A 12,466-nucleotide genomic window follows, 5' to 3' on the forward strand; every position below is an offset into this window, starting at 1 on the left:
ATATGTATACACACACACCCAGAAACATATATGCATTACCCAGTGATGTGAAAAGATAACTTTATCGACATATAGCATATGGGTCCTTCACAGCAGCCACTGATCTTCATTACAAATCCAGTTTCAGGGACACCTGGGTGGCTCAGTTGGTTAAGCATCTGCTTAACCGGGGTCCTGGGATCAAGCCCTGCATCAGGTTCTCTGCTCAGTGGGGAGTCTGCTTCGCCTTCTTCTGCTGCTGCTGCTCTCTCTCTGTGAAATAAATGAATAAAATCTAAAGAAAAGAAAAATCAAGTTCCTATTTTTAGAAGTTCTAAAATAGCATGTATAAACTATTATAATCACTTGATTATATTTGAGAGAAAAATCTCCAGAGCAGCATTCACTCATTTATTCAACATCTTTTGTATTCTCGTTGAACATCTGTTATGTATTAGGTGTAGAGTTCTGACACTGTAAGGACCCTATAGGAGATCATTGATTTGGTATCACTTTATAGTTTCTGTTGACTATGGTTAATGGGTGAAAACAATGACACAGTGTGGCCAAGGAATAATTTTTCATTTTGCCCATAATGGGCCAACTTTTATTCCTCAGTTGTCTTATCTAATGTCATTTCCTGGAAGATGGTCTTTAAGTTAGTTAGCTCCTATGGACACTTAGCTTAATATATGTTCCTAAGACTAGTTGCCTGATTTATCATCTCTGAGACATCGAGCTCTCTGAGTACTTTATATTTTGCTGTGGTGTTCCTGGCCATGAGTAGGGCTCTGTGTGGGAATGGAAGGCCCCTTGGTATCTCCTTGTGTAGGAGTGTCATTTCCGGCCTATAGCATGACTTGCAGCAGGAAGCCAGCTGGGTGGTTCTCTGTCACTTTCTTTGGAATACTACTGAATTTCGTCCCTACCCCCATCCAAATGCACTACTGGTGTGGTAGGATAACGGTCCCCCCCCCCTCCGCAATGTCTATGCCCTAATCCCCAAAACCTGTGAATATGTCAGCCTGTAGTTTGCCCCTGCTCTGAGCCCTTCTCACCTGTGATTAGGAGATGCGAAGAGCAGTGTCGTGAATTCCACTGATGCTGAGCCAGCAGAGATCACAGACACTCAGATGCATTTGTGAACTAAGCAGATACATAACCTTCAAACCTGAGTCTGCCTATCCATATTTTCTACACTCCAAATTTCTGACAGATACTTTTCCTGTTATGTGAATTTATGAGACTGGCCTCAGCTCCAGGCCTTCTGAGTGCCTCTGTCCATTGTCCCTCCCTATTTTACCATGACTGCTAGAGCCTTCCAGGAACAGGAGCCTGTGATGGGAAGTGTCTTAGGTTCTGCTCCCCTAACTGAGCACATAACCTCAGCTTTGGGCTTTAGCATTCTTCCACATTAGTGTTTCCATCATTAAAGGCAGTTACAGTTTTCTTGGGGTCTTCTCTAGCCTTTTAATTTATAAGGATTCCCAAAGAGGGGCATGAGGATATCTATTTCATGGTTAATGATTTCTCATTGCTTGTTGAAGAGTTTGAGGGCTCTGAAATGAAAGTGCTATCAGGGGCCACTCTCCTCTCCTCATCCTTCTGCCCATCTCATGTTACTCCTTTTTGAAATGCAAGCAGAAAAGCTCCTGGGTGTGTAACAAGGCAGAATTAGTGATTCTACTTAGTGGAGTTAGGCTGCGCAGAAATGTCTACTAGAATTTTTATGACAGAATTCCAAATTCCATTGGATTGTCTGAACCCCTTTATACATGCCCTAATCCTTGAAAACACTATTAGTTGTGTTTCCAAATCCTATGACTTCCTCTTGCAATGTTATTGAATTTGGGGACATTCAAATACAAGAAGTTAAGTGAATTTTCCATATAACCTAAATGGTTAGTGATCCAATTTCCTATCGCAGAGGTACTGGCATTTGAGCATAGGTCATTCGACAAGAGTAGTTGGTGGATTTGGTGAGAGAATTTTCCATGGCGGTCAGTAAAATCCATGAAAAGATTTAGAAGCAACATTAGATTTAGAAAGCAACATTATTTGGAGAATTGTGCATTGAACAATTGCCTTAGAAAGGTCTCCAAAAGGAATAAATGAAACAAGATGGGATTGGGAGTGAAGGAGAAAAACCATAAGAGACTCTTAATCTCACAAAACAAACTGAGGATTGCCAGGGGGTAAGGGGGTAGGGAGAGGGTAGTTGGGATACGGACATTGGGGAAGGTATGTGTTGTGGTGAGTGCTGTGAAGTGTGTGAAACCTGGCGATTCACAGACCTATACCTGTGGGGCTAATAATACGTTACATGTTAATAAAAAAATAAAATTATTTAAAAAAAAAGGTCTCCAAGTTCTTATTAGAAATAAACTGTCCACAGAAATCCAGAAAACTGCCAAATAGATTTACTTCATGAAATCAGGAGCAATTTTTTAAATTAAAATAAAAAGCCACAGGCCAGGCGTTGTAACTCCCTGTGAGGTTGGTACTGTTGCTGTTGAAAACTAACCTTCATGCTTCAGATCCAAAATGTACCTGGAAGACAGAATTTGGGATAAAGAAGAACAAGAGCTTTATTGCTTTGCCCAGCAAAGGAGGCTGCAGCAGGCTATAGCCTTCAAAATCTGCAACCCTGTCCAGAGGAAAAGGCTGAGGGGGTGGGGGCAGGGTGAGGTAGGCATGCATATTATAAGGAAATACAGGATCTAGCCAGTTTTGACAGGAATTGTACATGTGCTACCAACCTCCTTTGTCATGTCTTTAGGGTGGTGCAGGGTTCCTGAAGCAAAAGGCTCTGAAGGGAGGATGGGTTTACAGAAGAGAGGAGAAAGGTTATTTTCAAATGGAATTTCACTGAAGCATTAGTGCAGCCATTTTGATTTTTGTTCAACTTTATGCTTTTAAGTGGTTTCATTATTATTCCCATTTTGTACATGAGGGAATTGAAGGCATGGAGAGGTTACATACATTTTCCCAGGGGTCATAGAGCTAGTGGCAGAGTTAGGACTTGAACCCTGGCAATCTGGTTCCAAGGAGCATATTAAGACTACATTATGCTGCTTCTTAAAAACAGATACAAGCAGAGAGCAAGTCCAGCAGATTTGGCCATTATTGGGGGTTGACTGCCAAGGTCGTGGTGGTGGTGGAGGTATATGAAGGGGAGAGAATTTAAGATGATCCATTGAAGATTTCTTACAAAGAGCTATCTCCGCTTTACCATTCTAGTTCACCTTATCATTCAGCATTCTTGAAACTTTCTTTAGTGTAATTCTCTTCCATGGCAAAGTTTTTGTTGTCCACCCAACACTGAACTGCCCCGAGATTCTTAGTGGATAATGTCAAGTCACAACATGCTGCAGAGATTCATCACAACCTAAAAGAGGTTCAGTGACTGTGTGCATGTGATGGAAAATTCAGCAAAGCTTGACCTGGTATCCTACACAGTTCAACAAATAAAAGCTCTTCCAGGCTTTCTTTGAGGTTAGATAGATAGGTAAAATGAAATTTAAAAATCTGGTTGCTCTTCCTTATGTGCTGTAAAATTCAGAAAAGACCTAAGAACAACCTCTTACTCCTCAAATTGCTCAGTTTTACCCTCCTCTTACTGGAGGAAGGAGAGTTGTGTAGGATCCATTTTCAGAGGCTAGCATGGACCTTGTGGGCCTAACAATTGTTAAACACTGGGAAGCAACAGCCAAAATAACACCTTTTACTTGTGTACTGTGTTGCAGGTGTGTGTATAAGCTCCTCTTCCACATGGAATTTCATGTTCACCTAGACCAGTGCTAAGGTATCGGAAATATTTTCACCTGGCCTATGAACAGCAGAGGGTTAATGAGGTTTAGAGAATGATTGACAGTTAGTCACACTCAGTACGTCTTGAACCCAGGTCTGCTTATGATAAGCCCAGGACTCTTTGTATTGCACGGTTGCTACCCTGATTCTTCCCTTTCCATTCCCAGGGAAAAGTGGCCTGTATATCCAGCTCTCTGCCGGCAGAAGAAGCCAACATGTTGTGCCTTTTTCTTCCCTCTGTGGTCCTATCCTACACTCAGCACACCATCTAAGAGATTGCAAAGTTTTGGTGGTCCCTGAGCCCAAAGAATCAGGTTCAAGTTTCCTTTTGCAGGGGATGACTCATTCAAAATTTGGTCCCTGTATAAAAACTGGACAGATCTCAAAAGTTGTACAACATGCATTTTGATATCCGTCTACTGTTGAGGGGACAAGGGTGGATTTTTTTTTTTAAGATTTTATTTATTTATTTGACAGAGAGAGATTACAAGTAGGCAGAGAGGCAGGCAGAGAGAGAGAGGAGGAAGCAGGCTCCCCGCTGAGCAGAGAGCCCGAGGCGGGACTCGATCCAAGGACCCTGAGATCATGACCTGAGCCGAAGGCAGCGGCTTAACCTACTGAGCCACCCAGACGCCCAAGGGTGGATTTTAAGAAACCATAATCACAAATTCTTTGTGGCATTTGAGGTTTGACCACATCAATCTTATTTAACTGATAGACACTTATATTCTTGTGTTGCAACTTATATCTTGCCTGTGCTAGATGCAGGGGATAAATTCATGATAAAGACAGCTCTTGTTTTCAAGTAGCTCATAATCTAAAGTGGGAATATTATAGTCTTACTCACATATAATTATTACCAAAATTGTAACCAAGAAAGTTAAACTCTTGTCTAAATTTCTTATTGGGATGATTAGGCTTTGCTGGGTATTTTCTGTTTACTTCTCTAGATCCATCGTTCATCCTTGTTTCCCCTGTTCTGTGTCCTTGGGGCTGATGTTTGTTGACTGGATCAGTGGGCTCCCTTGCTTTCTGGCTTCTGGTTGGGTTTGCCCTTTGGTAGGGAGAAGAAAGCTATTTGTTAATTTTGCATTCCTCTTTGGTGGACTGTATTCCTCTTGGTTGTTATTGACTGTATCCTTCTACCTAAGACCACAGCTCAATCTGGGCGACATAGTCCTTTGGCTATAGCTGCCACTTTTCCTTTAGATCTCTGAGCCCCTTGGTCCCCAGTCTCCTCCAGGGTGATAAGAACTCCCTGCTGTGGCTAGTCATAGAGCATTTAACTCTCTGTGAATTTCCCTTAATCCTGCCCACACCCCATAAATACGCCACCATTAAGCTTTCTTCGATTACCTTTGAATTTGCCATCTGGCTCTTAAAGAACCCCAAGTCATTCAAGTCTCTCCATTTTCTGGCTCTAAAATCTCAATCCAGCCACATCTGTCAGCGTGTCTCATTCACAATCTATCCTGGCTCCTCAAAGGATTTCACAATGGAGTCATATTCTGGAAGGGCCCTCTTACCAATAAACGTTACCCTGTTCATGAAGACTCACCGTCCCATTCCACTGTCAAAATAAACGATGCATTTTGGAACACTGAAAAGAAATAAAATAAAATGGAAAAAAAATTAAACCCACTTTCCCTTCTGCTCCTGATACCAAATCAAATGCTGAAGTTTGCTTATTGCATTGAACCTTTTCTCCATTTGTTGGCGTGCTTGTCCTCCTTATCAGGCGGCATGCTCCCTGAGGTCAGGGCCTCCATATTTTTCACATCTGGAAGTCAGCCCACAGTGAGCAGTGACTGTCTTCATTTGCTAAGCAGTGACCTTGCAGGATGAATATGCAATCATTGCTGCTTAATATTATAATTTGAGAACAAGTTAGACTCTCTGCTTTTGTTTTTCTCACTCCCTTCTTGGCTATAGATGGAAGACTGGAAGAAGGGGTTTGAAATGAATCAATTGGGTTTTTCATGAACAGTTTTGACAAAAGCACATATGGAGGGGAAAGGATGAAACTTTTCAAGGATGACCATGGCTGAGGACACTGTACAGAAGATGAAGGGTTCTTTCTTCTGCTGACCTTGATTTTCAAGTCCTAACTCTTTTGTGTGAACTCTGTAATATTTGCATTTTGAAGGGAAATTTGGCTTAGCTGGAATTGGTGGAAATGTAGAGCAAAAAGGAACTCTGGTTTGAGAGGACTTCTTTTACTAGGCACTACCCAGTTTTCAGAGAAGACCTCTAGTATGTAAGACACAAGGGGTGTAGAATAGGTCCAAGGGGCCACAACTTGGTGCTTGGGTCGGAGTGTTATTTTCTTTTTCATTTCTCTTGCTTGGTTAGTCTGTGGTCCTGCTCAGTAAGATAGGTGTCCTATTTTGTCCTAAAGTCGAATTTTTAGTAGTCAGATCTGTTCTTTCTTTTCAGCTCAATGCTTTGCATGAAGATTAACATTTAACTATTTTATTGCCAGCACAGATTTCCCAACATGTGGGATAGAGAGCAGCTGTTTGCCCCTAGAGCCCGTGGACATGAAGGCTCTATCTACTATTGGCTTTCTTTATTACTTGATCAGCACTGTCACTAATGCAAATCTATTCCCCCACATGAGGAGCGACATTAATTTTATGTTGTTTACGTACTCTTGCCATAAGGTTAAGCAATTCCTACTATTAAGCTTGATGAAATTGCATTACCTTAATGAAATGCACTTTACTGATAAAGAAGAATGTCACTTTCACAAGTGGAAGCACTGTTAGCAAATTTTTACGAGAGAATTCCCAAAATCATATCTTAATTGCTTGGACAGCTGTGTAGTTTACATAACGAGCAAACAATGCCAAGGTTTTTTATTTCCTTTGTCAGCTGTACTGGATGTTAGTATGCATGGTGGACCTTTTTTGGGCCTTTTATTACTTGATTGCAAATCCTTCTTCATTGTTGCCCAAATTTATGGAAGGACATTGCTCCCTGAGGTGCCATTTCCTTTCAGGTCTGTAACTGAACATGACTGATGGCGCCAGAGTAACAGTTGCTTATTACTGCGTTCACTGAGCTGTGATTGCTCCAATACTTTATGTTGGCAGATGTGTTTCCCTAGGAACAGCATCTCTGAGACAGAGGTCATTGATCAAACCCCCTCTGGCTGTTCCATTATGTGCAAATTATTGCTAAAAGCAGAGAGGTTGTGAGGGAGGAGGTGTGTACTCATTGCAGATATAGGGGAGGGAAGTCCAAAAAAGAAAAAGATAGAAAGATAGAAAGAAAGAAAGGGGGGGCGGAGGAAGGGAGGGGGAAAGACAAGTGTAATGAAGCAGAAAAGAATTCCACCTAAACTAGAACAATGTTTTTATAATGTGAGTTAATAAGGAAAAGGTGGAAATTAAGTGACTTTGAGAGACATACAATGGGAAAGGAGTCAGATTTTATCATTCTGAGGTAACCTCTGAATGCTGGGCTTGCTGACAGCATCCTTGGCCTCTGTCCATGCCTAGAAGAGGGCATGTTTGTGGGCTGTACCCAGAGCACTGTTGTCCTAGTAGGGTAAGGACTAAAGCAGTTAAGTGGCCAAGGCACGGCGCTCTCTTCCGTCCAGTTCTGGGCCAAATATTTAGGAAATGCTGGAGACATACAGGGATCAGGTCGCTCAGCCTCTCTGGGCTGGGATGGAAGTAATAATGGATTGACTGATAAATAGGAATCACTTAAATCTAAACTGTCCTTTGCTCAGGCTTGACAGAGTGACACTTTCTTAACTGCAGCAGTGGCTCTTCTCATCAAATTTCCATTCCAGGAAAGACAGATTGTCATCCACCATCCATATCTGTCTTTTGCTTGCTTCAGTTAGTCTATGGAATGGCTCAGGTAGAGCATGTGGCCTACACAATTCAGCAAGACTCCGGTGTGTCCTCCTAGCCACACAGCACTACCCCATTTCTCAAGACGACTTGTCTTTAGTGTTGGCAAGACTTCCTTTCTTATCATTGCAGTTCAGTTCTCCTTATTTATAAAATCTTTCCTCATATTGAATCAGATTTTCCCAGGGTCTAAGTCACTCCCCTGATACACATTAGAGGCTTCTGGAACAGTGTATGCTAGCTAATTCATGGAACATTGATGTAGTCTTTAGGGTACTGCTAGGGTCCTCCTAAATATTGTATTTACCCTCAGGGTAGCTTGATGTAATCCCTTCATAAACCCTGAGGAAAGATGAAGAGAGGTATAGGAGCCCATTTACTTGCAAACAGAAGCCAAAGTGAGACTGTTTTTAATTCCAGAGTGACTACTAATGTTCTCTGTGGGTGGCAGACAGATTTGACACCCTTCTTTTCCTATGGTAATTGCAGTCAGTGGTGTAGGTACTTGTTAAAGAATGCTTTTCAAAAAATAAAAACAGGACTCTCATACATATGTAAAATGACTGTATCTTGAAAACTTCGCTTAGCTTATTAATTAAATGAGGGAACTAGTAAGATGTTAGGACCAGTCACAGGACAATCTAAAGAACAGGTGTATTTACAGATCAGGAATATTGAAATGAATCTGCAAATGGGTTCAAAACTGGCTGGGGGGAGGAGGGATTTTAATTGCATGTCTAAGGATAAGAATCCTTCACATTGCTACTAATTTATGAAAGTATAATGTTTACAGAGTTATGGAAAGTGTAGTTGAGACTACATAATAGCTCTAACAATAAATACAATTTATTTGATCCTGGTGTTAGAATTTTTTTTCAAAAACCTATTAAGTTTCTTGTATAACATGATTTTGTTCAAATGCTCTTTCAGAAGAAGGGTGTTGGCTTCTTGAGAAATGTTTGTTTGTCTTCCTCCCCCATCCCAATCTACCTATAGAATAACTAGAGATTAAAGATAAAATAGTTTACTAAGAGTAGACAGACATTTAAGTAGATAATTTAAGTGATAAGGTAAACCTTTATACAAAGGGAGTATATAAAGGAGAGTGAAGAAAGACATTTTTCCATGTTAACCCATCTCAGTAATTTTCTTTCAGCTTCTTCAAATGATGAGCATGAGGAAAAAGTAGAAGAGATGACTGGGAAACAGGCTGAGGCCACACTGTAGAAGTCCTTGAATGCCAGGATAGAGAGTTATAGTTAATTAGGATGACAGTGGGATACCTCTGGTGTTGAAATAGAATGGGTATTATTGGAGCTGTGCTTCAAAAGGAAGTATCTGGGATCACTCAGATGAAAAAAGGATGAGAGTGGAGGCCAGTTAGTCATTCCAATAGTTACTATGTGAGGTAGTAAGAGTTTGAACTATAATGTAAAGTGATCATGAGTCTTACTTCAATTAGAGCTATAGAATATGAAATACTGGCTGTTCGGGTAGCCCGGATATGGAAGCAAAGGATGATATATGGCTTGGCAACTACTTTGCGGTTTAGGATGATAAAGAATATTAAGAAAAATAGAAATTTCTGGAGAAAGTGGCATATGGGGGGAGAAGGATATATTCAACTTTGTAACCACTTTTTTTTGTTTAAGATTTTATTTATTTATTTATTTGGCAGAGAGAGAGATCACAAGTAGGCAGAGAGGAAGGCAGAGGGAGAGGGGAAAGCAGGCTCCCTGCTGAGCAGAGAGCCCGATGTGGGGCTCCTTCCCAGGACCCTGGGACCATGACCTCGCCTGAAGGCAGAGGCTTAACCCACTGAGCCACCCAGGCACCCCTGTAACCACTGTCTTTGAGATCCAAATAGATGTTCATATGAAGATGCCTAGAAAACTAATGGAAATGTTCTGAGTGACACAGTGAAGAAACGGCTAGAGAGGGAGAGAATTTGTGGGCTATCTATACTTGGAGGAGCAGGAAGAAATAGAGCTAAAAATGGGGTTGAGATTGATCAGAGATTGATTGGTAGGAGGAGAACCAGTTTCAGTAGAGATGAGAGAAGTTTCAGTAAAGCTGAGGTTAGCAGTATCAAACACTATGGAAAAGGGATGGAGGGTAGTCACTGAGATGTGGTCACTGAGAAGGGAAAGCTGGTGAGAGGTAAATGGATGGAGAGCTAAAAATGGGAATGAAATTAGAATACTTGTTCCATAAATTGTTATTGGAAAGAGGGTAAAAAGGAGGAGGAGAGAGACATGGAATGATGATAGTCTGGTCAGTGTGGAGGTAAGTGTTTTAGAACATGAGAAAATTGAGAATGTTGCTTAATTTGGTTGAAAGAGCTTAGAGAGAGAGATTCAAAATGAGAAACAAGGAGGGAAGAATTCTGGAACAAAACAGGAGGAGATGGAATCAAGTGACAAAATAGAGATGTACTTTGAGACCAAGTGGAAGGAAGTTGAAAAGGTCCTGTCCTATTGAATTGATCATTGTAAGGGTAAAATTGAGGGGTCCTAGATAGGGTAGGAGGTGGGGGTTTAGGAGAATGAAGAAATCTTGAACCCCTTGCTTAAGAAATATGAGAAATACCTAATAGGGAACAAAAGGATAACCAGGCAGCATCAAGAGCTCACTTTAAGTTAATAAAATTGCATTTGTAGAACTGTGCTTCATGAAGTATTTGGTGACTAATGGGGCCATATTATGAGGGAAAGTGAAAGGTTGGAGTATCTGTGAAGGTAAGGTGGTATAATGTGGGGAGAGGGGAGAGTAAGGGATTATGCTAAGGTTATGATAAATGACTGGTCATTGGGTGCAGACCAGTTAGAGAGTCAAATGAGGGTCCTTGCCTATCCAACAGGAATGGCAGAGTTCAAGGATTTGGGGGTCATAATGATTATAAAGTAGAGTTACTGAGAATGTGGAAATTAGGAAAAAAAAATGGAAGAAGATGAGCTATGATCAGAGAAAAGGAATGTCAGTACCTTGGAGGGGAGCGATATCTAGAGGTTATGGTGAGTAATATCTGGTCATGTAAGTGGGTGACACATTGAATTGAAGTGGACCTGTGCCCTGTGAGCTGAGGGAGGACATTTGAGGCCTTTGCATTCTAAGATCCACTATCACATTCAGGGGAAATGGCAAAGTTCTGAGGCTGGTGATTGATGTGTGTGCTTGCAAAGAAAGAAGAGAGCTTATTGGTTGGGAGGTCTATAGATGATGAGAGGTCATTGTATGAGGGTAGGAGGCTTGGAAGTGGTTCCATCTATTGTATTTATGAGAAGAGTGTGGAAGCATAGTTGAAAAAGATTTTGGAAGCCGAGGATAATTCTTCAGAAGACTTTCCCTGAGAGTTTTTTAAAAAATACAAGTAGATGGGGATGCCTGGGTGACTCAGTCAGTTAAAGGTCTGCCTTTGGCTCAGCTTATGATCTTGGGATCTTGGGATTGAGCCCGTGTAGGGCTCCCTGGACAGTGGGGAGCCTGCTTCTTCTTTTCCCTCTGCCCCCACCCCCACTTGTGTTCTTACTCTCTCTCAAATAAATAAATAAAAACCTTGAAAAGTAAAAAAAAAATGTGGATGAATGCAAAAAAAGTTAAATGTATAAATACTTTGTTCCTATTTTAAAGTTAAGAATGGACTTGATCTAAAAATATTAGTACAGTTTTTATAGATAGGAGGTACGTGTGTGTGTGTGTGTGTGTGTGTGTGTACATGCACACAGGCTCGTACATGTTCACATGTTTAAAGCAATGATATAGATACAGATGGTTGGCGAGGTATGGAGGTAAAGTTGTTATGAGACCACGACCAGATATTTTCCCCTCATTTTCTTGCTAGTCTTGGGCCATTTCACTGCTAATCTGCACATCCATCAAACAAACAGGAAGGCAAAATGGAGAGTTGAATTACAAATCTGTCGATTTTGTTATTCTTGGCAGTTCACGTTCAAGTTCTGGTATGGGCAGAATTTGAAACAAATGACAAAATTTAGATTTCCTGATTGTGGGAACATTGTCATGGATTATGAGTAAACTTATTGGTGAAAAGCTACACACATAGGCTAGATATATGGCTTCTTTGGGTGTTCTGTGGAGTTGGAATGCTTTTTTTTTTTCAGTGAAATCTAGTCACCAAACTTGCTTTTCTTTAAGATTTGTATGCTGTTATATATATATGTTAGCAACAACAAAAAGCCATAGAGCTTCTGGGGAAATACAGTGTAGTGGGCATGAATTTCATAGGCTGCAGACTTAGACGTGCAAAAAATAAAACTTAGCTACTGTTTCTCACCCTTTTTGAGCTTCAAACCAGAAAACTTAGTTTTCCTGATCCAAGATGAAGCCAGTCAACTATATTTCTCAGACATTTCAAGATAAACATGGTCAAAACCGGTGTTCTTACCCTCCCATTCCTCCCCAGTGTATCAGCTAAGTTCTTACAGTCTTCTGGGCTGTATGACATTATCAAGGGAAGGGGGCACTTAGTTCATGATTGTCCTTGGTCCCCTGCTGGGATCCACAAAGGTGTGTCTAATTTTGGCTGGTCATTTGCTCATTGTCCTCTATTACTAACTGGTATCCACTGTGACTCCCCTTTTGCCATGGCCTCTGGTTAACATGTCAGGCCATACGTTTCCCTTTTGAACCACTCATGAGGTCCTGCTGGGCAATGAGCCATCTCTCAACAATATGAATCCCTCATGTGGGTATTTTCTAATGTACTATTCACACTACCTGGTTTGCCAAAGACTTTAAAGGTTGCCCTCATCTGCCCTCCTCAATCGCCCACTTAACCTTTGACACTCAAC

Source organism: Mustela putorius, unplaced genomic scaffold (genome assembly GCF_011764305.1).
Source record: "Mustela putorius furo isolate JIRA1106 unplaced genomic scaffold, ASM1176430v1.1 tig00000854_pilon_pilon_pilon, whole genome shotgun sequence".
In the NCBI taxonomy this organism is placed as follows: Eukaryota; Metazoa; Chordata; class Mammalia; order Carnivora; family Mustelidae; genus Mustela; species Mustela putorius.